The sequence below is a fragment of the Meriones unguiculatus genome, chromosome 11 (genome assembly GCF_030254825.1).
Source record: "Meriones unguiculatus strain TT.TT164.6M chromosome 11, Bangor_MerUng_6.1, whole genome shotgun sequence".
NCBI lineage: Eukaryota > Metazoa > Chordata > Mammalia > Rodentia > Muridae > Meriones > Meriones unguiculatus.
The window spans coordinates 22,534,304-22,559,677 of record NC_083359.1 but is presented as its reverse complement, the minus strand read 5'-3'; the positions used below and the strand labels follow the sequence as shown (position 1 = coordinate 22,559,677).

Here is a 25,374-nt window from a genome sequence, read left to right as displayed (position 1 = left end):
AAATATGTTTGAATAAAAGCCAACACATACAGTTTTTGTTGATTACTCTTTAATTACTGCAAGCATGATTTTTATCATTTTAAAAACTATGAGATTTCTTTAACTCAAACTTAAGAGTCTGCTCCAGTATAGGCATATATCCAAGAAAAATACAATAATTTACAATGATTGCTCTTTCTAAAGAATTTAATAAGGAAAATTTATCAGCAGCTTCCCATAAACACAGAAATAAATATAGATAGATAGATAGATAGATAGATAGATAGATAGATAGATAGATAGATAGGCATAAAACCATACAAGACACAGAAAAATCTATTTACTCATCTTCTTACCTGAGTCTTTTATGGAATAGACATCTACAACAACTTCTATTTCTTTTCTAGTGGACACCAGCCCAATTCTCTGTCCACTTTGTCATGCTGCCTTCTGCCCATCTGATCCTTATTGGAGCACTGCAGCCTTTATTCAGTTTCCCCCATTGGACCCTGATCTGTTCCAACACATTCCATAAACTTATAGTGAAAGAAAAGATAACCCTTAAGAGGCAAAAGACACAGAGAAAAGCAAAGGCAGTTGGGGGATAAGAGAATAAAAATAATCTACCTTAAAATGTAATCACATTTGCCTTAAAAATTAAGAAGTTAAAGCTGCACATTCATACCTTTTTACTCTTAATCTTCTTGAATCTTAAACACAAATGTCAGAGCAACATTGGGATTGAAATAGTGTTCTCAGGCTCCCACCACAGCAACAGTCTCCTTAACTTCCACACAGGTTCCAAGTTCCTGAGGATGGCAGGTTCTTCTAAGTCTACAAAATCACAAGAGAAATATTTGCACACTCAAAACAGAAACCAGCAGAGTAATACTAAATCTGAGACCATTTTCTCTAGAAAATACATGCAAAACACTCATATGGCAAATAAGAATTCAGTGCTGAGTGACTGAAAACTCATCCCAAACACAAACACATACCACACCACGAGCAGCATCAGCACCATTAATAACCACTACCGCCTCCACCAGCGCTACCGTCATGTTCACTCCCATCAGAACCACTACAAACGACACCAGGACCAGCACCACAGTTACCACATCATCACTACCACCACCAACAACAACAATTACAGTACTACACTTGAAAAGAGCCTTCTAGGACACAACAATTGCCATTTGCTCATTCGTTTTAGAGGGAAAGAAAGAATTGGAGAGAAGTGATTTTTCCCGTGATGTCATTCATTCATTGTCAGTCATTCATTACAATGGTGTGGTATAAATGAATGAATAACACTTTGATAAAGAGTATGCGCTTATCCCTGTTCTGTGACAAAGTGACACTAAAGGATAGAAGCACATCACTCCATCTCTATGACTCTCCTCATTTGCATCTAAGATTCAAAACCATGTGTTACCACTGGCCACTCCAGCATGAGTACCTCCGGGACATCATTGCAGTGTCCTTGTTTCTAATAAAAGGGCACTTTGCTACCTGTTCCTGAGCCTCTTCTCTAGTTACTATCTCACTAAATGCCTCCTCTAGTTCCTCGACTTGAGTTGTCACATTCTCTAATCTACGATTTGTCTCTAGTCCTAGATAATTTCTTCAAATCCAAACTTCCCCATTAGCCAATTATTCAATAACTCTACCTAGAATTCTAGTAGACATATCCAATTAACTAGAGCAAACTTAGGTCATGTGTCTGTTAGCCACTATCACCCCTTTCCTGAAATAAGTAAAGCCTATGCGTTTCCTCCTTTATTCCCTCTTAGTCAGTGGAGATTTCTTTTCCCTTTTCACCATCCCTCTATCTTTTCTCTGCTTACCCCCTGTCTCATTCCTTTCCTCCCTCCCTCTGTCTTAGATATGCCCAGTGTTCTATCAGAAAATCCTCCTGGCCCTTTCGTCAGAAAAGATGCAGCTGCCAACCTTGTCTTACTATCTTCTTTGCTACCCATCCTGGTTTATAGCATAGTGGTTACTCAGATTATGGCTACCACCCCCCACCAAGAGTCTGAGTAAAAGAGCATCACTTCTGTTCTCAAGTCCATCTACTGCCATTCCAAGTCCTTAAATGGCCAAAATGGTCAGGACTGATGCAGCAGTTTGTGCTGTCCTGTCAACCTGCTCTTCCCCTCATAATTATTTCATGCAGGCATGCAGTTCTCTAGCACACCTCTGAATGCTTTTGAGCCTTTTGAACTTAACACTGACATTGCTTTTAACTCAGTGCACCCTTTTTTGTCTTTAAGAATTTGCATCTTGCTTAGCTCTCACCTTTCTGTGTGTCTCTTAAAAATAACTTATATAAAACCATAAACTCTTACAACATCTATCATTCCTCTTTCTGTTTAAACTCAGGGAAGTCTTTCTGATATATTAAATATTTACTCATCTACTACTTGGTTTTCAACACTAAAACATAGTGTGTAAGGATCACTTTGTATTTAAACATGCCCACTACAGGCTAGCATGTATACTACAGTCTACCTAATACATACTTGGAACTCACTTTTTGAGTGAATGAATTAACAGTCTTTTTCAGGGCCACTTGGCAAGTATCTGTACCTGATTTGAGCCCAAAGCATCCAGAAAATGATGTAACAATGAGAACATGAATGACTTCTAGTGTGAAGCTTAGAAAATGGCTTTAGATGGCCTGGAAAGTAACCAACATATTTATTATAGCTATCTATAGGGATGATGTAAATGGAAATTCTAAGTACCTACTTCTTAGAAATGAAAGATTATATTTTGACCATACCTAGATGTCCCTGCTCCTGCTATGAACTTCACTTTGTCTTTTTAATTTTCTCTGCCTTTACTCCCATGCAGTCACTTTTATTCTTTCTTAAAGTCTCAGTTTATACCCTCTTGGGGGTGGGGCAGATATGAGAAAAATGAATTCAGGGCTACATAAGCAAAAGACAAGAGATGTGCTTACGGTTGGATAGTATAGGGCCAGAGTTCAAAGTACTTGGGATGTGGAACCAATTTGCTCATTAGTTTTCTTTGTGTGTTTGGGATGGCACCTTCTCCTTGGGAGTTTCTTTGATCACTCTTTTCTCAAACTATGTATCCTCTAACATTTTAAACTACATAAATAAAATGATTAGCATCCTGCTTTAATAATAGTACTCCTTTGTTTTCATGTCTATGATTACCTAAGAAACAGGGTACAACGCTATTTAAAAACACCATCTATGAATGCAGCTTAACATACTGGTAAATGACATCACATCCCATTGTCACAGGGTTAGACACCTCTGATAGTCTTTGCATGGTCACAGAAGTAACAGTTTTATCTGCTACAATGACATTCTTTCTTTTCTATAAATATCAAGACATTCAGATTTTTCCAAGACATATTTTTCTATGAAATGCATCCTTTAAGATGTTTATGATGAAGACATGGCCACAGAGGTAAGTCATTCCCTATTGTGATGATGGAAGTCCTCAAAGGGTTTTGTTTCTTTTGCCCTTTGCAGTCATGTATTCCACATGACATCTCATGACCTCATTTGCTTTCGTTTCATTTCCCTCCATTGTCTGGATCCTTCCTATCTTCTGTGGAATAGAACTGTTTCTGTGGTTCACAGTGACTAGAGGCATATTTCTCTGCACCAAACCCACATGTGTGATGTTACCCTGACTGCCCTCATATTAGGGGCAGTTGGCAGAACTTCATAACAGGAGTCAACTTTTCTGGTTCATTTCATGTCCTCTTGCTAATACCCAGTAATTTAGGGGTGATCTTGGCCATGGTTTTGCAGGAAGCTGATAATCAACTTGTCATAGCTTCAATTACTCCTGTATTCCAAAGCCAAGGGACACAACTTCAGAAGGCAAACAATGCTGCAATTCAGAATAATGATACATATGGAGCTATTAAACAGACTGCGTTGACAATCTCGGTCTCAAATCTAGCCAAACATCTCTGCTTTCTTGTTCCCAACTTCTGTTAGGAATAGTCTATGTTAGGGTAGAAACAAAACAAAAATATGTCAGCTCCTTTTCTATCTTAGTTATACCTGACCTAAGCAACATTTAAGGTTCTTTAGAGGAAACATAAATGACAAGCTATCCTAGATCAGGTAAGGACGTGGTGAAAGGTGGATTTACTCAACATGTGCTTACTTGGCACATAGTTTGCTGTGTGCTTTATTAAGGGCCGAGATTACAGTAGGAACCACTGACCACTTTAATTTTGACTTTGTGAAGCATACACTCCTAATGCTATTCTTCAAGCTTTTGAATTTCCTAACTTTAACCCAGATGTGCAAAATGTGACATATCATATCCTCCCCCCTCAACCCCTGCAGCTGATTCTCCTGTGTGGTAAGGAAGCATGTGTAGACTTAAACATCTCAAATCTTGAAAAACATATTAAATGCTTGAAGAGAGGCAATTCTAGATTTACTTCCCTTTTGTGAATGTTTTTACTTGTTTCTTTTTCTTCTCTCTTCCTCTTCCTATTTCCTCATCACCTTTTTCTCTCTCTTTCCTCTAGCTTTTGAAGATAGATTCTTACTAAGTTTCCCAGGCTAGCTTTGAAGCCCACTCTGTAGCCCACAAATCTACTGAACTTGTAATTTACCTGCCTCAGTCTCCAAATAGCTAGGATTATAGGATTGGAAGCCTATGTAATCAGACCATGATAATTATTGGTTTTCTTGAGAACTGGTTTATTTCCTTAGTTTGCTCACCAGACCTCATCCAACTCACACTTTTTCTGAGTTTTTGTTGTGAAGTAAGAACAGACTGGAGATATTGACAAAATCATTAATGTCAAGAAAAAAAAAAAAACAACAACAAATTTCTCAATCACCAGCATTTCCCAGGGTGCATGACTAATCAGAGAGGCAAGTGGCATCTTGCCTGGTGGGCAGCCTTGCATGCTTCAGAGAACATGTCACTCTTCAAGAGGTATCAATTAGTGGCTGATCTGAGAGCAGTCTGAACCACACCTCTTTAATGGCCGGGTTGTCTTAAAAGCCATCCCTTGTGAAGATAACACACACATACACAAAACACCAAGCCACAGATCCAAATGCACACAGACACACTTCCCAAGGAGGCAGTTGTCCAGAGAAGTAAGGTCAGGCAAAGCAGGCCACAGAGGTGTTAGGGGCGCTGGATGTGTACTGATCAACACCATGGAATGGAGGTGAATTAGGAGAAAGGGTAAAATACAAATTGCAACCTAAAATTTTAAGTTGAAAACAATGCTGACCAAGTCTAATGGGGACTATTGCTCCAAAGACTTGCTTCCCAAGAAGTGTGGCATCGAGTGTGCCCTATAGGCCCATGAGATTTTCCATCTCCATGTTGCCGGCCATGCTTCACAGCATTATAGACAGTATGGCTGCCACCTACATAGAAGAAGACTTGAGTCTGAAAACTTAGTGATTCTGATTGCAGTCAAATAAATACATCATGAAAATGTCAGGATTCAAATTCAGAAACGTCCCCAAATCATTCTTCACTGAGAATAAGTAGACTGCCTTCAACATTTTTTTTTATTAACTCTAGGCCTGATGCTCCAAAATATCCCAACTCCTATGAAAAGAAACAGTGCTCAGAAACACAGCTGAAAACTGACCTGCTTGATCCCTATGAATGTGTTTGTTTGTTTGTTTGTTTGTTTACGGTTCTAAAAGTACCCCAGAACTGGGTACACCACAATTAGCAATGACAGCAAACCCTGCACCACATCACTTTGGGTAGTCTTCTTACATCTGTGTGTAGACCGGTGACACCTTATACCAGCTGGCATTGCTGAAACAATTCTGGGTTAAGCAGACATAAAATACTCGAAGTACTCAAGAACATGACTGGACTAGCTGTGTACAATAAGAAAGACTTACCTCCTAGCTGAATATCAAACGATCGAACTGCCAGGACATACCAAAATGACATAGCTGATGGACTTCAAGGGTTCCAGGCCTTAAAGTGCCTGCTATCTTGCCAGTACAGTAGGACTTTATTACCTGGCTAGCATTTTAAATTGGGTGGTGAAAATAAATAGAGAAAAAGCTACCAAGTGTTATAATGCAATTCTAGAAAATGTTCTGCCCCTGAGCTAAGTAGGAGCTGATCTACAGAGTCCTTTTTGATAATGAAATAGGTTCATCACATCTGTTTTAAAAAGTGGGTCAGACACTGACAGTCTGTGGGCAGTGATCACAATAGCCTTCAAGATCAGCTCCTAACAATCAACGTGCAAAGAAATAAGCTACCCTTCACCCCTCTCAGTACACACACCCAACACCCTTCTCACATAAGCTATGATAGTTATTGCGGCGGTTTAAGTAGGTTTGGCCCTCATAGACTTGGCCTGTGTTTGAATGCTTGGCCCATAAAGAGTGACATTATTAGGAGGTGTGGAATTGTTGGAGGTAGTGTGTCACTAGGGGACTGCTCTTTGAGGTCTTGGAAGCTCAAGTCTTCTCACCTTGCTGCCTGGGAATCAAGATATAGAATTCTCAGCTCTTTCTCCAGCACCATGGCTGCCTGTGCACTGCCATATTTTCTACCATGATGAAAATGGACTAAACCTCTGAAACTATAAATGTCTTCCTTTATAAGAGTTGCTTTGATCATGTTGTCTCTTCTTAGCACTACGACAGTTATCCAGAAATATAAGTCACCTTTTCTCTAACTGGTTGTTGACATAGACATAGTCAGTGTCCCAGTTCTAAGTAATAGACAGAGGATGAATGAGTTCCCAATATACAACCCCATTTGTAAGATCCATGTAATGAATCAGACCATTGTTGAAAGTACCAACACTGCTGAACTTCAATATTATCTCACGAAGTCTTTCAAAGCTTTAAGAATCCATATGTGACTGGGCACCAGCACACACAGTGGATACCAGCAACATTTGTAGTTGTGGCACATTCTCCTACCTGGCCTGAAATCCAGACAGTGATGTGTCTGTGGAGCCTCAAACCCAGAGGATTGCTGACTTCACCATGTTCACCTTAATTGCTAGCAGAGAAAAGCAGTCAAATGGCTTGCTTAGGAGGACAATGATAAGTGACCCAGTGCTGAGCAGTGGCTTTCAACATGTCTCTATATACAAATGCAATAGAGACCCTAATCAAGGTCATTTACATCAAAAATAGTTGCTCACCATCGCCTCATTCCAAGAACAATGGCCTCTGATTTCTGTCCTTGATGACACAGAAGTTGTCAAACGGGGCTATGATTTTTGCCTTAATGACATCAAATTCAAAGGTGCATTTGGATATTAGACATCTGTCTAAGTATGAATGCAAACTCAGTTGTTCTCTGCCTGTATCCTTGGTCGTATTATTTACTTTTAGTGCTTCATTTGCAACACAGAAATCTTAGAAAAATCATAGAAAAGCAACTCAGTGGCTCTTTGTGAAATCAAACTGTAAACAACATAGTGGAACCAAATGTATTAGCCCATACCTGTAGTCCCAGCACTTTGTAGGAGGCTCAAACAGGAGGAACGCAAGTTGAAGCCAAAAAAGATAAAAGAAACCCACATCCAGCAAGGGATAAAGAACGCAAGAGCTTGCTGCTAATGTTCAGTGATGTCAGGACTGATGGTTGCTTTCATAAAGTTCTTACAAAGTGAAGCCAGTTCATTTTCTACCCAAAAGAAGAAGACAGGATACTACTGACATAGAAACTGGGGATGCAAATATATATACATATATATATATATATATATATATATATATATATATATGTATGTATACTGAAGTGTTAGGTAGAAGTTTGTTAGATAAGCTTCTTCTGCTTCCTCTGCTGCATATGCAAGGCTAGATAGCCTATAAGTATCAAGATTTGTTTCACTTCTTCCCTTTTTCCACAGGAGGCCAGAGTGCTATTGTGTCCAGCTTTGACATGTGTCCTGAGGACTAAGCTGTTGTCATGCTGGCACAGCACACACTTTTACCCACCAAGCTACTCACCAAGCCCCCAAAGTCAATGCTAATGGACATACATTCCCTGGATCTTGATTTAAAAATAACCCATGAGGAAAAAGTAGCCATGATTTGAAAAGCAATTAAATAGTTGCTATCAACTAATTACTAATATTTTGTGATAAGAATGTCATTGCTATATCTAAAAAAAAGGAGCTCACAATTTAAAGGTAAACAATGAAATACTTAAGGAGAAAGAGATGCTACAGGTAGAAATTTGCCCCATGGAAGGCCAGCTGATGCATACAGTCTACTCATAAATGGCTGACTTTCTGCATCAGGTTTTTACCAACAGTGCACTCCATTACTGAACTTCCTCTAACATAGTTTTTTTTAATTTTATACCATAATGGAGAGCAGCATTTGCTAGACAGACATGCATTTAGCACCTGTAGGATGCAGGAAGCTTGCAAAAACAATGGAGGCAACCCTCTCTGGGTGGAGCGCTATGGATGATTTCAATCTTTTACAACGTGCAACTTATTATTTTTCTAATAACTGATTAGCATATTTACAAGTGGAGTTAGAACCAAAAAATCTGTCACAGGGTCTTTTCTGAGACTGATACTCCAACTAAGGACCATTCATGGCTATCACCTAGAACCCCTGCACAAATGTAGTCCATGGCAGCTCAGTATCCAAGTGGGCTCCCTAGTAAGGGGAACAGGGACTGTCTCTGACATAAACTCAGTGTCTGGTTCTTTGATCACCATCCCCTGATGGGAGAGCAGCCTTGCCAGGCCACAGAGGAAGATTATGCACCCAGTCCTGATGAGACCTGATAGGCCAGGGTCAGAGGAAAGGACCTCCCTATCAGTGGACTTGGAGAGGGGCATGAGAGGAGATGAGGGATGGCGGATAGGATTGGGAAGGAATGAGGGAGAGAGTTACAGCTGGGATACAAAATGAATGAACTATAATTAATATAAAAAATAAAAATAAAAAACAAGTGGAGATAGGTAAAATATTATTTTTAAATCCATGTATGTGGACCTATCTGCATTGCCCATGTGGCACGCCTGGGTTGGCTACCCAGAGGCTATTTAAGCTGTGGGCTGGCTTTCCCCAGGGTCCGTGGATTGTTCAAGGTTCCTGAATAAACTGCATTGAAAAAAAAAAAGAAACCAAATACAAAAAAAAATGTTTTCATAGAAGGTTATAAAAAATGGTAATATATTCTTTAAATGGTTGAGATAAATATTGCAAAGTCATAGGATTGGCAAAAGCGGGTGGCAAACAGAATTATTCCTTATATAATTTTTTCCTTTTTCTTCTTTAAAAAAAATTATTTAAACAGGTGTCCACTTTACAACTATGAGTATCCTGCAATCAGGCTGTCCTTGAACTTATCACAAACCCGTCTCTCACTCTTTCGTGATGAGATTACAAAAATGTACTATAGGTTGGGTTCTACATTTTTCCCAGCATTTTTAATTTTTTTAAATTTATTACAATTTATTCACTTTGCATCCCAGCTGTAGCCCCCCTCCCTTGTCCCCTCCCATCCCATCCTGCCCCTCCCCCAGCCCACTGACCCCAGCATATCAGGTCTCATCAGAACTGGCTACACTGTCTTCCTCAGTGGCCTGTCAAGACTGCCCCCCACTCAGGGGTAGGTGATCCAAGAGCCAGCCACTGAGTTCCTGTCAGAGACAGCTCCTGCTCCCCTCACCAGGGAACCCACTTGGACACTGAGCAGCCCATGGGCTTCCTCCAAGCAGGGGATCTAGGTCCAAATCATACATGGTCCTCAGCTGGAGTATTGGTCTCTGCAAGCCTCCCTGGGCCCAGGCCTTCTGGATTGGTTGGTCTCCCTGGGGAGTTCCTGTCCCTTCAGGTCTCTCCATCTCCCTCCTCCTCCACAAGGTTTTGGGCAATACTTTTTAAATGCAGTATTTATAGAAAAAAATAAGGGGAATGGAGTCATGTGACATGAAAACAGAAGAGAGGATAGTTTGAGGAGATAGGAGAGAGAGAGGGAGAAGGGAGAACAAGAATGAGGAAGAGAGTCCTGCAGGAGGTTGATGAATAAGAAGAAAATAACATGACACGTATAAAAACCTCACAATAAAACTCACAATTTTCTATGTTCTTTTATGATATTTAAAAGTCTTAGTAACTAGACAGCATTATGGGCTGCGGCAACAGGTCTGTCAGTAAAGTGCGTGCTGCACAAGCATGGGACCTGAGTTCGAATCACTAGCACATATGTAAAATTCTGAGTGCAGGGGCATATGTCTGCAAACCCAATGCTGGGAGTGGGGCAGGACAGACACAGGTGACTATCTGGAATTTTGGAGTCAGCCATTCTAGAAAAATCAGTGCACTCCAAGCACAGTGAGAGGACAAGTCTCAAAAAATAAATAAAAGTTGGAGAAACATAAAGAAAAATATTTGATGCTGGCCTCTAATCTCTATATGCATTATACACACACACAGGCATACATATATGTCCGTGATATCACACATGTACCCACCCACATAATCATACACATATACACAGAAATTTTAAAGTAAACAAATAAAAAGGACATCTGAAGACAGTAATATTTTATTAAACAGTAAGTTAAAAATAAAATGACTGTCCTCATTTCGTCTGCTAGGTTCAGTTAAATATTCTCTCCCAGGAAGCAAAGTGCCATACATTGTAAACAAACGTTACTTTTGTTACAGTAGCAACTCTTTATTGTCAAGAGAATGAATATCAAGCCTGGGTGAAGGTCTAAGATTCCAGTTGGGCCAAGTCAACCCTTTAGCCAAAGGACCGCCTCTAAGGAGGTAGGCTCGCTGAGGGACCTGGTAAAAGGATGGGTGGAAGAAATTAGACCTTTAATAAGATTCAGTATTTTTCCTTTCCAGAATCCACTCCTAAAGCAATAGCTTACTGGACCACAGGCTTGAAGCTTCATAACTCTTGAGCTTTTCCCTGTCTTCTGTTTCTTTTTTAAGCACAATTTCCTTAACAATTGGGGGTCTCACCAAGATTTTGTGCATCTTTACTTTTTCTCTAGTCTGTCTTACTCGCCATATTGCTCCTAGTCACTCATGGTCATATGTCCATGCAGTCTAAAATGGGGTGACATTTTTTTCCTTTTCCTTTTTTTCTTCCATCCTCTTCATCCTTGCAGCTGCTGAGAATTACAGCTTCCCTACCTTGGAGAGACTTTTCTTTGAAACTCTAATAAAATTGCCCTTGAGTTTCTTTTTGAGTCCATTCTTAAATTATTGTATTAATGAGACTGAGAACCCCAAGAGGGAACCCTGAATTTGCACACATCATTTTAGTCATGAATGTAAGAAATCTTTCTTCAACCATTTACAAAGGGCTCTATAAGAAAGTCTCAGAACCTACCCCATAGGGAAACCCTCAAGAATACTGGAAAGACTGTACATTTTTCAAACATTTTTATTACTCAAAGAACAAAAAATAACTTGTAATTTGTTACAGTAAAGGGATTGTATTCTAATGATTAGGGAAAATTTTAATCATTCAGCTAAAATTTTATAAAGGAAAAAAAAGGAAGGGAAAAAGGGAAACATGGGGATCAGCCAGTTGAATCCTATTATTTCACAGATGGAAATAAAGTAGCTCATCTGAAGTCAGAGCAATGGACGGGGTTATATGGTCAATGGCTCAGGTGCATTCCTCCACAAATATGTTCTACATGCCACATTGCATCTTACCAAAGGTTTCTGCGATCCTATTAATACTGTATTATCCCCTAAATCAGAAAGTGCATACAATAAATACAGACCAAAGACAGGTTGTTGCTTGGGAAGAAGGATTGCTAAGTATGAAAAACAAGGTAAGTTATGCCCGTATATAGGTATATATAGTTATGTATACCTGTGTATGAGTACACACATACACACACACACACACACACACACACACGCACACATAGCTTTAGGTTCACAATAAAAGTGACCTTCACATACAAAGAGTTTCCATAAACCACTGTGCTCCACCTGCTTCTCTAAAAACACAGCGTTTCCTACCAACAATACACAAACTAGAAAAGCAACTATGTTATAGTCAATTAATCATTAAAAGTGACATGACCATCTAGAGTTCACAGTTTACAGCACATTTTGTTCTTCAGAGTTACATACTAGATCTCCGAAGTGTATATAGTAATAAGTGTTCCCCACTACAGTGTCACAACCAATGGTTTATCTGCTATAAAGTTTTCCTGCATTTATCTACCCATCCATTCTTCCAGATCACTCATAACTACTGATTTCCTTTTCCTTTTCACAAAGTTATTGCTACTTGATTTAGGGTCATAGCCTGTGCTCAGACCAAGTCAATTTTAGTCATGGTCTCCAATTCTTGATAGGATGAGATTCCTTGGTGAATTCCAGATTCTTAGAGTCCATCTTTTTAAATAGTTTGATAGCCAAAGTGAGAGCAGAAGTGTCTCTTTAGAATACCCTCATCTCTGCCAGGATAGTTATGCTATGTCTCAGGACTATCATAATAGAAAGTTGTTAAGATTGGGCTAGCTTACTTTTTGTTCATTTAGTAAAATGCATTTCAGTTTCCTTCATAAGTAGCTTGATGGCTCATTTTCTTTTAGTACCGATACTCCATCACATAGATGTTTGACAGCTTATTTATCTATTTGCCTCATGAAATACATGTTGGCTGCTTCAACTTTGGGGCAATTATAAGAGCTGCTTTTTTATTTTTTAATTAAATTTTTATTTTTTATATTAGTTACAGTTTTTTCACTTTGAATCCCAGCTGTAGCCTCCTCCCTCATTCCCTCCCAATCCTACCCTCCTTCCCTCATCTCCTCCTTGTCCCTCTCTAAGTCCACTGACAGGGGAGGTCCTCCTCCCCTTCCATCTGATCCTAGCTTATCAGTTCTCTTCAAACCTTGAGCAGAGTACAGGGAATCATATGAAAGAAGGGGGAGTTAGTATGTCCTGGAGAGGACTGGAGCTCTACAAAGACCAAATATATCTGGACACGGGGGCCTTTTCTGAGACTGTTTCTCCAACCAAGGACCATGCATGGATATAATCTAGAACCCCTGCCTGGATGGAGCCCATGGCAGCTCAGTATCCAAGTGGGTTCCCTAGTTTGGGGAACAGGGACTGTCTCTGACATGAACTGAACGGCTGGTTCTTTGATCTCCCCTCCACCCCCAGAGGGAGGAGCAGCCTTGCTAGGCCAGAGAGAGCTGCTTTTTTAAGTATCTACAAGTAGGTTGGTATGTGAACATCATTTTCCATTTACTTAGATAAACATCAAGCAATATGAGTGCTGTAACATACAGAAAGAGAATGGTTCCTTTTGGCAGGTACTCCAAGTATTCCAAAGTAGTTATGTTATCAAACTTGAAAGTCACAGCCTGTGGCCCAATCCAGGTTTGGCTATTCATCCTCAAAAAGCCAACTGAAAAAAAGCCAAATTAATAGTGGAAAGCAAGAGACAGAGAGAGAGAGTTTATCAAAAATAGGCACATTGGAAACTGGGACAAAGAGTCCAATGACTATTCTCCATGTCTATCTTTGAAACTCTGAAGTAGAGTTAACGTTTACAAATAGGGATGAGGACAGTCTCCCACTGGAAACCTTCCCACCAATGACCCATTACTGTCTGAGCCTCAGTCTTGGCCTGTGAGTGATGTGACAAATTGTCAGAAGTACGTGAAATCTCTTTGTAGAAGGCAAACTCTCTGCTGGTTGGGGCTTCTTATTCTCCGCATGAGAGTCTGGGGGAAATTCCTATTCTTTACGGCCCATTGCTTCAATATTTCAATAGTTAGATTGAGAGGCACAAATATTTCTTTAGACTATTTTTATATGTGCAAGGCCAATTACAGCTATAAATGAGGTTCAACGTTAAAAGTGATCACTTAGGTGACAACCGCACACAACCATATCACTCTAGACTTGGACACAGTATGCTGAAGATGATATCCCTTCTCTCACATGTCTCCATGCTGAGAAGTCTTCAACATCAAAGACTTTTCTGTGCTCATTGTATTCCCTTTACTCAAAATAGTGCCTGAATAAAATCTGTTATCGTTAAATGAATATATTAATCCAAGTAAAACATCTCCTCTCTAGTTCAATAGCAGAGAATCCTATTTAGTTGAACAAGAAAAATAAAGGCTGATGGTTAGGGACCATGATGTGTGAAAAATATTTGTAAATATTTGTAGAAACATGTAAGTTTTTGGAAATAATAAAATTACACGCAAAGTCTTGCCCTATAAAAGTGTAAGAGAAGAGAGAGGGACTGGGGAGCAAGCGAAGAAAGATGTAATCTTTGCTTTTTCTCTTGGGCACGTGCTCACGGTGCGGAGCAGGGGACAGAAGCCTCAGCACCATTTAGATAGTTCTGTCTTTATCTGCCATGCACGTACACTTGCATTTGCATAAATTAGATGCACATAAGCTGAGCCTCCACTATAATTGCAAAAACCACTGCACTGGAAATAAGCCTTCATTGAAATCACATTAGAAACCAAAAAGATTAAATTTGATTTAGAAACATATTTAGTCCTATCAAGAGGTAGATTAAAGAAAGTTTATGAAACAACACAGACATACATAACCAGCCACATAAGGCCTGGCTGGAAATGAAAGCAACACATCACATCAATGAGGAGAACAATGATGGACTGGGAGTCACTTGAACATCCAAGCTCTTAAGTAGCTTAGAAAAAAAGATGATACGTCCATTCATCTGGCTTCAGGTACCTAAACTAGAAAAAGAGTATTATAATGCCCTCCAGATATATTTGTCCAAATCAAGGTAGCATACATGTCAATTCTGGATCTCCATTTTTCAATTCACCAAGATAACTATGATAGAATTTTTCTGCACCTCAGTATGGAGGATTGAGAAGTTATGTTAATCTTGTTGCAGGTTTGCTGACCAGAAGCCCTTGATGAATCTAATGCTTCCTAGTCTTAATGCCAGCAAAGTACCTTTAATATTTATTAAGAATCTTCAGAGTCCTGTGAATTACATAAATGTGATAGCTAATATTTCCCCTTCACTCTCTTCCCGGGCAAATGTGAAGCTAAATTAGTCACTTATCATAAAGTTTTCTGAAAACATGAGACTCTAAAGAAATGCTTGATAATTGTTCTTAGCCATCTGGCACCAAGTGATGCTCATGAACTCACATGAACCATTTGGTAAAATTCCAAAAACGTCTATCTTAATTTTACATCTCACTTACTGAAAGTTCCAAGCTGGAATTTTTTTTGTAAGAGTTGAGAAATGGCTTAAAAAAGGGAAACAGATGAGCAAATCCCTCAACTCATTTTCATTCCAGAGGCAAACTTCACAAAACCCATCACCTGCAGCCAACTTTAGCTAACCAGCTGAAGAGAACTCTTCCCAAACACACATGCTCACTCACACACACACACACACACACAACCACATTAAGAAAATGGTAAATGGTAGTTACTTTTTGAAGTCCTTTTTAGAAGTTTATATTCTTTAATTTTTTCCCCTTTATTTCCTTCAGTCCTTCAAAGGTAACCCCCTCCCTGGTCCCTCTTGAAATTATGGCCTTCCCCCCTTTTATTTGTTATTATTATATATCTTTAAGGATAAATATTTAAGTACATCCCAGTCTATCTAGTGTTAGCTGTATCTATGTGAGTTCAGTACTGATCACTGGTATTGGATAACCAATTAGGGATTTATCCCTGGAAAAGACAATTTCTTCCACTCTCAGCATTCATTGGCTACCTGTAGTTCTTTGGATGGGAGTGGGGTCCTATGAGATCCCCCCCTTCTGTATTATCATGCCCGTTGGTAATGTCCTCCTTTAGTTTTATTTTGGCAGAGTCGTATCATGATGACAAGCAACAGCTAGGTAACTGGACTTAAGGCCCATTCAACAAGGGGGAAATTATGCCCGGTACTGGGAAGCTAGCCAAATACCCAGGGCTAGGGAGATTATGGATCTTAAAGGACCTATTACTGTCATCCTACTAAACCAACATCATACTTAACTACATCCTAAACATCTATCATTCTACCTACATGTAAATATAGCACTCATGTCTTATCAGAGAAACTTGGCTTTGCAAGAAAAGGAAACCATTACAGAGAATCACAACCAGTCAAAATACAGACAACAGATGTCTGGTCCCTATGGATGTAGTTACAACCCCATTCCTGTCCATAAGGCTTGGGGCATATCAGGGAAGATGGGACAGAAATGTTTTAAGAGCTGGAGACAAGGAAAGCTGCTATGAGATTGTATCTGCTAGAGGAGTCAGGGAAGCATCTCCCAGGATGCCTCAGCAATAAAATAATGGCTACCTAATCAAGTCCTTTTGGATGACTGAATTACTGACTCTTACAAGAAGATAATTCCTAAAATTGCTGTTCATATCTCTCCCCAAACCAGTCTGGGCTATCAAATTCAGATTTTCTACTCACCTGGGTAGGATAACCTCTCAATGATGGTCCTACCATACTTCATACCCTACATCTGGAAAAAACTATTAACAAATCTGTTTCCATGTCTATGTCCAGACCTGTGAAAGCCTCCAGCCTTTAGAATACAATACCAAAATCTTAACATGGCGTAGTCAGTCCTTTGAGACCTGGTCTCTCATGACCTCAGTGCTCTCATTTGGAATCACACTTCACACACTGAACCAATACCAGCCATACCGGATGCAGTTTCTGTCATTGAGAGCTTCCAGAATCTAAATGGATTTAATATTCAGAGCTTATTGGAAGTTAAAAATGGGATATCTCCTCCCAGAAGAAACACAAAAGCTCACTGGGGAATGTGGTGGTTTGACTAGGAATGACCCCCATAGGTTCATGTATTTACCTGGTCCTTACTAGGAATTTTTTTTTAGGAAGGATTAGGAGGTCTACCATTCTTCAGACAAGGTATGTCACTGGTGATAGGATTTGAGGTTTCAGATCATGCCATTCCAAGTTGGCACTCTCTCTATCTACTTCATGCTTTTTTTATAATTATGTTTATTAATTATAGTTTATTGACTTTGTATCCCCCCTGTATCTCCCTCCCTGAGTGGTCCTGTGGCTGGAGTTTCAGAAAAGACCCTTGTGCCCAGACTTCTTGGATCTGTTGCTATCCTTGTGGAGCTCCTATCCTCTCCAGGTCTTACTATCTCGCACTTCTTCTGTAAGATTAACTGCACTCTTTAATCCAAGTAGAACCTCCCAGCTAATGCTCAACCACCATGCTGACTCTCTGTTACTATGTTCCCCTCTATGATGGTAATGGACTCAACCTCTGCAACAATAAACTCCCGATAAACGGTTCCTTTTATAGGTTGCCTTGGATACAGTATATTGTCAGCACAATATAAAAGTAACTAAGAGTGAATGGAATTTTATGTAAGAACTGGGAAATAGTAAGAGCTGGAGAGGACAGGGCCTCCACAAAGAGAGCAACAAAACAAGAAAATTTGAAGACAGGGAACTTCCCAGAGACTCATACTCCAACCAAGGACTATTCATGGAGATAGCCTAGAACCCCTGCACAGATGTAGCCCATGGCAGCTCAGTCTCCAAGTGGGTTACATAGTAATGTGAAGAGGGACTGCCTCTGACATAATCTGACTGGCCTATTCTTTGATCACCTCCCCCTGAGGGGGAGTAGCCTTACCAGGCCATAGTAGAGGACAATGCAGCCACTTTTGATGTGAACTGATGGACTAAGATCAGAAAGGAGAGGAGAACCTCCCCTATCAGTGAACTTGGGGTGTGGCATGCATGCAGAAAGGAGAGGGAGGGTGGGATCGGGAGGGGAGGAGGGAGGGGCTTATGGGGGGATGCAGAATGAATAAAGTGTAATTGATGAAAAATTTAAAAAAAAAGAAAAAAAAAGATAATTTAAGAACCTTAAACGACTTTCAAAAAGTGGAGGAAAACATGGAGTTAGTCAATTTACATGGAGCATGTCTCGCCCCTGGGGGCAATGGTCCCCAGAACCTACTCAGACCTCGGACACCACCACAGCTAGTTCTAGAACTGATGCAGGATGTTCCAACGAGGGGGTTAAGGCTTCTCATAATATTTCCTATAAGTCCACACCTGTTTGTTTATAACCCCCATTTTTATTCATTGTTAGCCAAGTAATTGTGGTAATGATACTGCTTTTTTGCCCAATGCAGGAATGCTAGTGAATTTAGGTATGCCCTGGTTACTTGCATGCCTGGCTGGGTGCCTGTGCCCATTGATGACCCTCATGCTATGACTCTCTTCAGACAGAAAAGGGATCTTGGAATTACAGCCGCCATTGTTACTGCCATCTCATTGGCAGCTGTTGGAGCTACCACCGGGGCATTAGCCATGAGTCATACTATGCAGACTGCTCAGACCCTAAATAATCTTTTAGCCAATGTAGCTCATGCTTTAGATGTACAAAAAGGAATTAATGCTCAACTAAAAGGAGACTTGATGGTGTTCAATCAGAGGATTGACCTCGTGCAGGAGCAAATTGATACCCTATGGCAAATCACTCAACTTGGCTGTCAATGGAAGTATGCTGCACTTTGTGTCACTAGCATACAATATGAGAATTTTTGCCGTGCTGCAAATCTGTCTAAACAATTGTCTAGCTATATTTTAGGTAATTGGACTGAAGAAATCGATACTATGATGGAGCAGCTGAGAGTGGCCATTGTTACGGCAAATTCTACCAGAGTAGATGCAGGACTAGCCACAGGATTATCATCATGGATTCTGCAACCAAGAATCATCTGAAGGAATGGGCGGGCATGGGAGCATTAGCAGCCCTTTGGGTGTTGGTCTCCTTGGTTTGCCTGTGGTGTATACACAAGATTAGAGTCTCACAACAGCATAATGCAGCCATGATCATTCAGGCCTTTACAGCCATTGAAGCAGGACAGTCTCCCCAAGCATGGTTGGCTACCATAAAAACCTAAAATGTTACACTCAGGATGCGAGGCTAAGCACTGCACTCAGGGTCAGCTGCTTTCGACCCAGAGAAGAGTATGTCTGATTGCATGCGGGTTGATGCCCCAGGTCCCACCTCTGAGAAAAAGGTATCGGACGGGTCTGATGCTCTTTGGGTGGATGACACCTAAATGAATATCAGTACAAAGTCCCAATTTATTTCTAATATCAGAGATCAGACCTCTACTCTTGCCTGATGCGTCTAAAACAAAAAGGGGGAACTGTAGAGAGCTGCGTAATGCCGTGCCTTAAAGATGGAGCTGGTTTCCGCCTTCCACCTTCCCGATGGTGAGTGCTCACAAACAACTCCATATTTGGCTAAGGCAGAGGATCTGGCTTGCTTCCGTGTATGTGGACCTGTCTGCATTGCCTGAGGCACGTTGGGGTTGGCTACCCAGAGGCTATTTAAGCTGTGGGCTGGCTTTCCCCAGGGTCAAAAAATTGTTCAAGGTTCCTGAATAAACTGCATTGAGAAGAACAAAAAAAAAAAAAAAAAGATCAGAAAGAAGGAGAGGAGGACCTCCCCATCAGTGGACTTGGGGAGAGGCATGCATGCAGAAAGGGGGGAGGGTGGGACCGGGAGGGGAGGAGGGAGGGGCTTATGGGGGGATATAAAAGGAATAAAGTGTAATTAATAAAAGTTAAATAAAAAATTAAAAAAAAAATCCCTCAGTTCAGCTAAAGGACTACAACGAGATTACTGCTTGATGATGTAACATCATGGAAGGACGCTGTATAAATATAAGCAAGGTCCCAGTTAAACACTTTGTTCAAAGAGTTACCTTGGCCAGGGAGTGTTTTCCCAGTAAGTAATTCACTGACTGAGGACATACATGTGCATTTAAGAAATAATAATGGCCATGGGCTACATCTGTGCAAGGGTTCTAGGTTATCTCCATGAATAGTCCTTGGCCCATGGCAGTTCAGTGTCCAAGTGGGTTCCATAGTAATGGGAAGAGGGACTGCCTCTGACATAATCTGATTGGCCTGCTCTTTGATCACCTCCCCCTGAGGGGGGAGCAGCCTTACCAGGCCACAGAAGATGACAATGCAGCCACTTCTGATGAGAACTGATAGACTAAGATCAGAAAGGAGAGGAGGACCTCCCTTATCATTGGACTTGGGGAGGGGCATGCATGTAGAAAGGTGAGGGAGGGTGGGATCAGGAGGGGAGGAGGGAGAGGCTTATGGGGGGGGATACAAAATAAATAAAGTGTAATTAATATAAGTTAAATAAAAACTTTAAAAAAAAGTAACTAAGACAGGGTGATTTCTGAATGATTCAACCCTTTTGTTTCTTCTCAACCGAGAGCAGGTTGCACACATTGGACCAGGAAGAGTTACAATCTTCCATTTTCCTTCTTAAATAGGATACATAGATGTAGAAGTATTTTCTAACATTTTGTTCACTTGAATGGAGTTTCTTTCTCAATCATCCTTATCTACCCACACCCACAACCCCTTGTAACTTCTATAAGCTGGCAAGTTGGATGTTAAATCCCCTTCTTAAGCAGAGTTAGAATCCACTGAGCCAGTCTCCTAGAGTAGTTAGAGGAACATTACTCATCTTTCGATGATTTTATGACAAGCTCCTGCTTCTGAAAATTACTGGATATTACTCTAAAAATAAAACATTGTAGATAATTACCCCCTAGAATGGAACAAATCATTATTTTAATTTGAAAAGTTATCTTGGCTATGGGGGAGAGAGTACTTACTTGAAAAAAAGTTGCCAATGTACATGAAAAAGCTAATTTCTAAGAGGAAATATGAGAACAAAAAATTGGTTCTTGCTTTCTGACATTCATTGTGCTGAGGTTAATAACCTTTCCAATGCTATGCAGTCTTGCAATGCCTTCAGAGAGAATTCTAGAAGGCATACAGTAAGGGGAAGGAGGGATAGACATTAGAAGTGAGTGAAAACTATCATCTTCACTTCAGAAAATGTATTTGGGATTCTTTGAGAACTCAGTACAAATAAGTTAAAGGAGAAAGATGGGCTCCATAATTTCTGGAGAAGAAATACACTAAAGGCATATGGAGGTCTCTAAAAAGAAGTAGAAGAAATCAGCAATATTAATTAAACTAAGATTTATAAATACATATCAAGTCAGTTATCTTATCAAAGTTATAATATCCTTTCCACACAAGAGAAAAACTTAGCAGGAGTGAGACTGAAGGCAAGACAAGGTGGATAATTCCAGAGTCCACACTCAGATCATGGCACTGTGCTGAATAGCTTGTCATAAGGTCAGACTGTGGAGGGATATATTCACTAGTACACTAGAGCGGAAAGCAAACTTATTTCCTGATAATTCCAGAATTGAAATAAAATACTGTTCTTCTATGAATGAAGAATACTAGGTACTGTAGGTCTCATTACTTTCCTTAGCTGAAGGAAGGCCTTCTGACACGTAGTTCGAGATAGATTTAGAAGCCCATGAAATCTAATTTGGCAAATATACATGACATTTTTTTTTAAACACTCTCCACTGTGATGGCAAGTTACATACTGGGTAAAAAGGACCCTGTAGGATCACAGATCAAAGGATAACATATACCGGCCATGACGGTGAAGCAGCCTCCATGAGAGCAAGGTCCATGGAGTGTTGGCTGAATAAAAGTACAAGGTGTAAAGGACAGTACATCTTCAGGTAGAAGACACTGTATATATAGAAAGTCAGGGCAGGGGACTGTTGTCTGTTCTGAGAGCTTAAGGAAGCCCTGCTTGGAAGGCTGAGCTCTTTAATGTGAGGATGGCACATGCTAATGAAGCAGAATAAAACAATCAGATGAGGTCCTACAGACTTCTCACGCTACACTAAGGGGTTTCAACATCTTCAGATGATTTTAATAGCGAGAAGACAAAAATACTAGCTGGAACGGCTTTCTCTCCCACCTCCACATTGCACCGTTCTTTCCCCACTGAACCTAGCAAAACAGAAATGTACCCTGGAGCTGAATGAAAGAAGATGAAGCCACAAAAGCAAAATAAAAGAAAAAAAGGATGTGTTCATAAGGAGTCTTAGTTCACAAGAAGGCAGGTTCCTACAGGGCAGTTCAGACATACGAGATCAAAAAACCAATACCGCTTCTGATTTCAACCACCAAGAAGCATTTCTCAATGCTGAGGACTTCTGTGAGCTAACTGGTAAACCACTCGAAAACAGTCACTTTGAATTTGGGAGTGCTATAAAATGGATTTACTTTTGCAGATTTCATCTTGCCAGCACTTCTCTGCCTACAGTCAAGTTTGGCCTCTTTTTTTATTTATTTATATATTTATTTATTTTATGGAAGGAAATAAATAACACAAAAGTGCCATTTTTGACCTCCCATTAGCCTACAGAATCTATGCATTACAAGTTGTAACAGGAACCAGAAGAAACACACTGTTGTCCATTAAGGACCTCTGTGTTGGCTTAACACACTATGCAGCTAAATAGTAAGCTTGAGCAAACCTCTTGAATTTGTATCCATCTTTCTGGATCTATACCTTCACAAAGTTTATGAAACAAGAGTAATGTTTGCTTAGGAAAAGCAAAACATCTTGGTAGAGATTTCATACATGGATCTTAACTCTCTCTTACATGGTATCAGTGCTCAGAGCTCCTAAAATCTAATTTTATAAGACCTCCTACACGATAATTTCAAATAAAATTAAATACATGTCATGGCTGTGGATGTAGCTCCATGATAGAACACTTAACACAGTTCAACCTCAAGAGATGGCAAAAAACTCAAAATAATATCTATTTCACATATTTAAATCATAGCCAGTAAATTTTATTAATATACGAAATAGATCACACTTATTTAATGACCATGATCTATACACATATCATATTATAAAAAAATTCATCGTGGTTATTACATCAACATTTTACAGAAATTCATGGTTACAAATTGAATAGATTGTCTACATTCCATAGCTATTAAAAGGAAAGTGGTCCCAATAACTAACAGTACAGAAATTATTATTTTTTGTAGTTTAATATTTAATGTTTCTTTTTTTTCTTAGATAGCATGAACTAATTTATTTTAAAAAAAGAACCTTAGAGACCTAAAACAACAACTAAGCATGAAAAATAAATTCAGTAAATTACAAGGTAGAAATCAACTTACAAATCAATAGGATCAGAAATTTTTTTTTATCTATTCTTCTTTTATACAATACATCCTGACTGAAGCTTCTCCTCCTAGTTCTTCTTCCACCCCTCTTCTCTTCCATTCCTTTTCAGAAAAGAGCAGGCTTCCAAAGCATGTCAACCAAACAGCATAGAAAGTTACAATATGACTAGGCATAAACCCTCATATCAAGGCTGGGTGAAGCAACGCAGTAGGAGAAAAAGAGTTTTAAGACCAGACAAAAGATTCAGAGACTACCCCTACTCCTACTGTTAGAAGTCCCAAAAGTTATCACCATAACATATAAGCAGAGGACTTAGTGCAGACTCATTGAAGGCTCCACGATTGCCAGTTCAGTGTCTGTGAGCCCCAATGAGCCCTGCTCAGCTGATTCTGGGAAATAATTATGATTAAATCCTGTACATAGTTGCTTGCTAAAGTAATTAAATATCACTAGGCTATACTATGGACTATAAATAGTCATTTAGTTAAACAGATAAACGTTGATATTATTAAAATTAAATACCAGTAATGCTTCCCAGAAGAAACCCTGATTTATTCCTGCTCTGTCCTAATCACTGTTAGCACCCAGGATCTAAAAGGATTTGTTTTTTAATAGCAATAGAGACTCTCCTAAATGGTCTGTAATATATCCAACTTACCAGGCTATGGAATGTTTTCTATCCTTTCTATAAAATATCTGGACCAATGCCCGTGTCATGATAAACAATTGAAGCTACTGTTCAGTTATATTCAACAATTTTTATCCCCATCAGCTGAACATATACCAAGAGGCAATTGTTTCTGTTTTCAGACCTATTTTGTTCAATTGTTCTTATTTATAAAGGGACATGTTTTCATATTTACTATAAACATTATGTCAGTCAATAACAGCCTGTGATTGAGCTGAAAAGTAGTTGTTGAACCTTTTCTTGGGAAGTCATTGACAAATGTTTATTTAACAAAAATAAGGTGCAAACAACACATCAATTTGACAATGCCACCCAAGTCCAGTGCGCTGAACTGATGATTTTATCGAGCTGATTTCAGAAAAGCATCGTGAGAGGTTGCATATGAACTTGTTGACTCCAGACCAACTGTATCTCCACAAAAGTTCTGCCCCATCATGGATTATGACCCCAGGAAAACTGCATCATGCAGTCCCACTTTGAATTGCCATTTACACTCTGAAACTTATCCAAAGCACTTGCACCTGGAAGGGATATGAGACAAGAGGAAAAACAGGGCTTGAATCATAGAGGAAGGTTCTGTGACTCTCCTCCCAAACTCCTTCTACCTAGCAAGCACAATACATCCTGCTACTATTACTGCAGAACTACCTAAAACTATAGTATACTGATTATTTCATTGCAATGGCTACCAGGCCAAGGTTATTTCTACTCCAAGATGGTGATGGCATAATTATGTTAGGACCAGAGAAAGAAACTATACAACAGAGGTGATAGAAATACATCTATAAAATATGAGAAAATAAAATGCCGTTCTCGGTTGTATAAAATACATATCCAGAAACAGAAGCAAGAATGAGAATGACAGGGACAGAAAGACCTGGGACATCCAGTTGACTTGAAGGGCACATGCAAAAATAGACAGATACACAGATGACATTTGACTAAATGAAGAAGAAAATGGAAATGATACAAATTTAAGTAAATAGGACCAAATATGGATCATTAATATGACCTTATTTAAAATACAATAAGATTGTGTTTATAGGCACCTGTATTTAAATAGAATGAATGAACCTATAGCTAGGTACATTGGGACCTACAGATTTGTTCATTGACAAAAGCAGTAAAGAGTTGGCTTTGGTCTTGTCAATTCAGTTAATGATGTAAATTTTTTTCTGGTGTCTACCACATCCTTCTTTTTAATTAATTTTATTATTATTATTATTATTATTATTATTGTTATTTAATTACAATTTATACTTTGTATCCCAGCTGTAGCTTCCTCCCTCATCTCCTCCTGGTTCCATCTATCCCTATGTCCCTTCCCTAGTCCACTGATAGGGGAGGTCCTCCTTCCCTACTATCTGACCCTAACCTATCAGGACTCATGCAGGACAGGCTGCATCCAATTTCTCTGTGGCCTGGTAAGGCCATCTCGCCAGGGGGAGGTGATCAAAGAACAGACAACTGAGTACATCCCAGACACTGCTCCTCCTCCCCTTACTAGGAAACTCCCACAGAGACTGAGCTGCCCAGGGGCAACATCTGAGCAGGGAGTCTATGTCCTCTCCATGCATAGTCCTTGGTTGATTATAAGTCTCTGCAGCTCCCCCTGGGTCCAGAATATTTTGGTTCTGTTAGT

General features: G+C 39.7%; 1 protein-coding gene across 1 annotated transcript in view; it reads right to left on the bottom strand.

The window, feature by feature from the left end:
- Positions 1-25,374, bottom strand: part of Sgcd (sarcoglycan delta) — a 935,702-nt gene that overhangs the window by 547,428 nt on the left and 362,900 nt on the right. Inside the window, exon 2 of the mRNA XM_060363800.1 lies at positions 665-813. The gene's annotated coding sequence lies outside the window, so the exon portion shown is untranslated. The remainder of the gene's footprint in view (positions 1-664; positions 814-25,374) is intronic.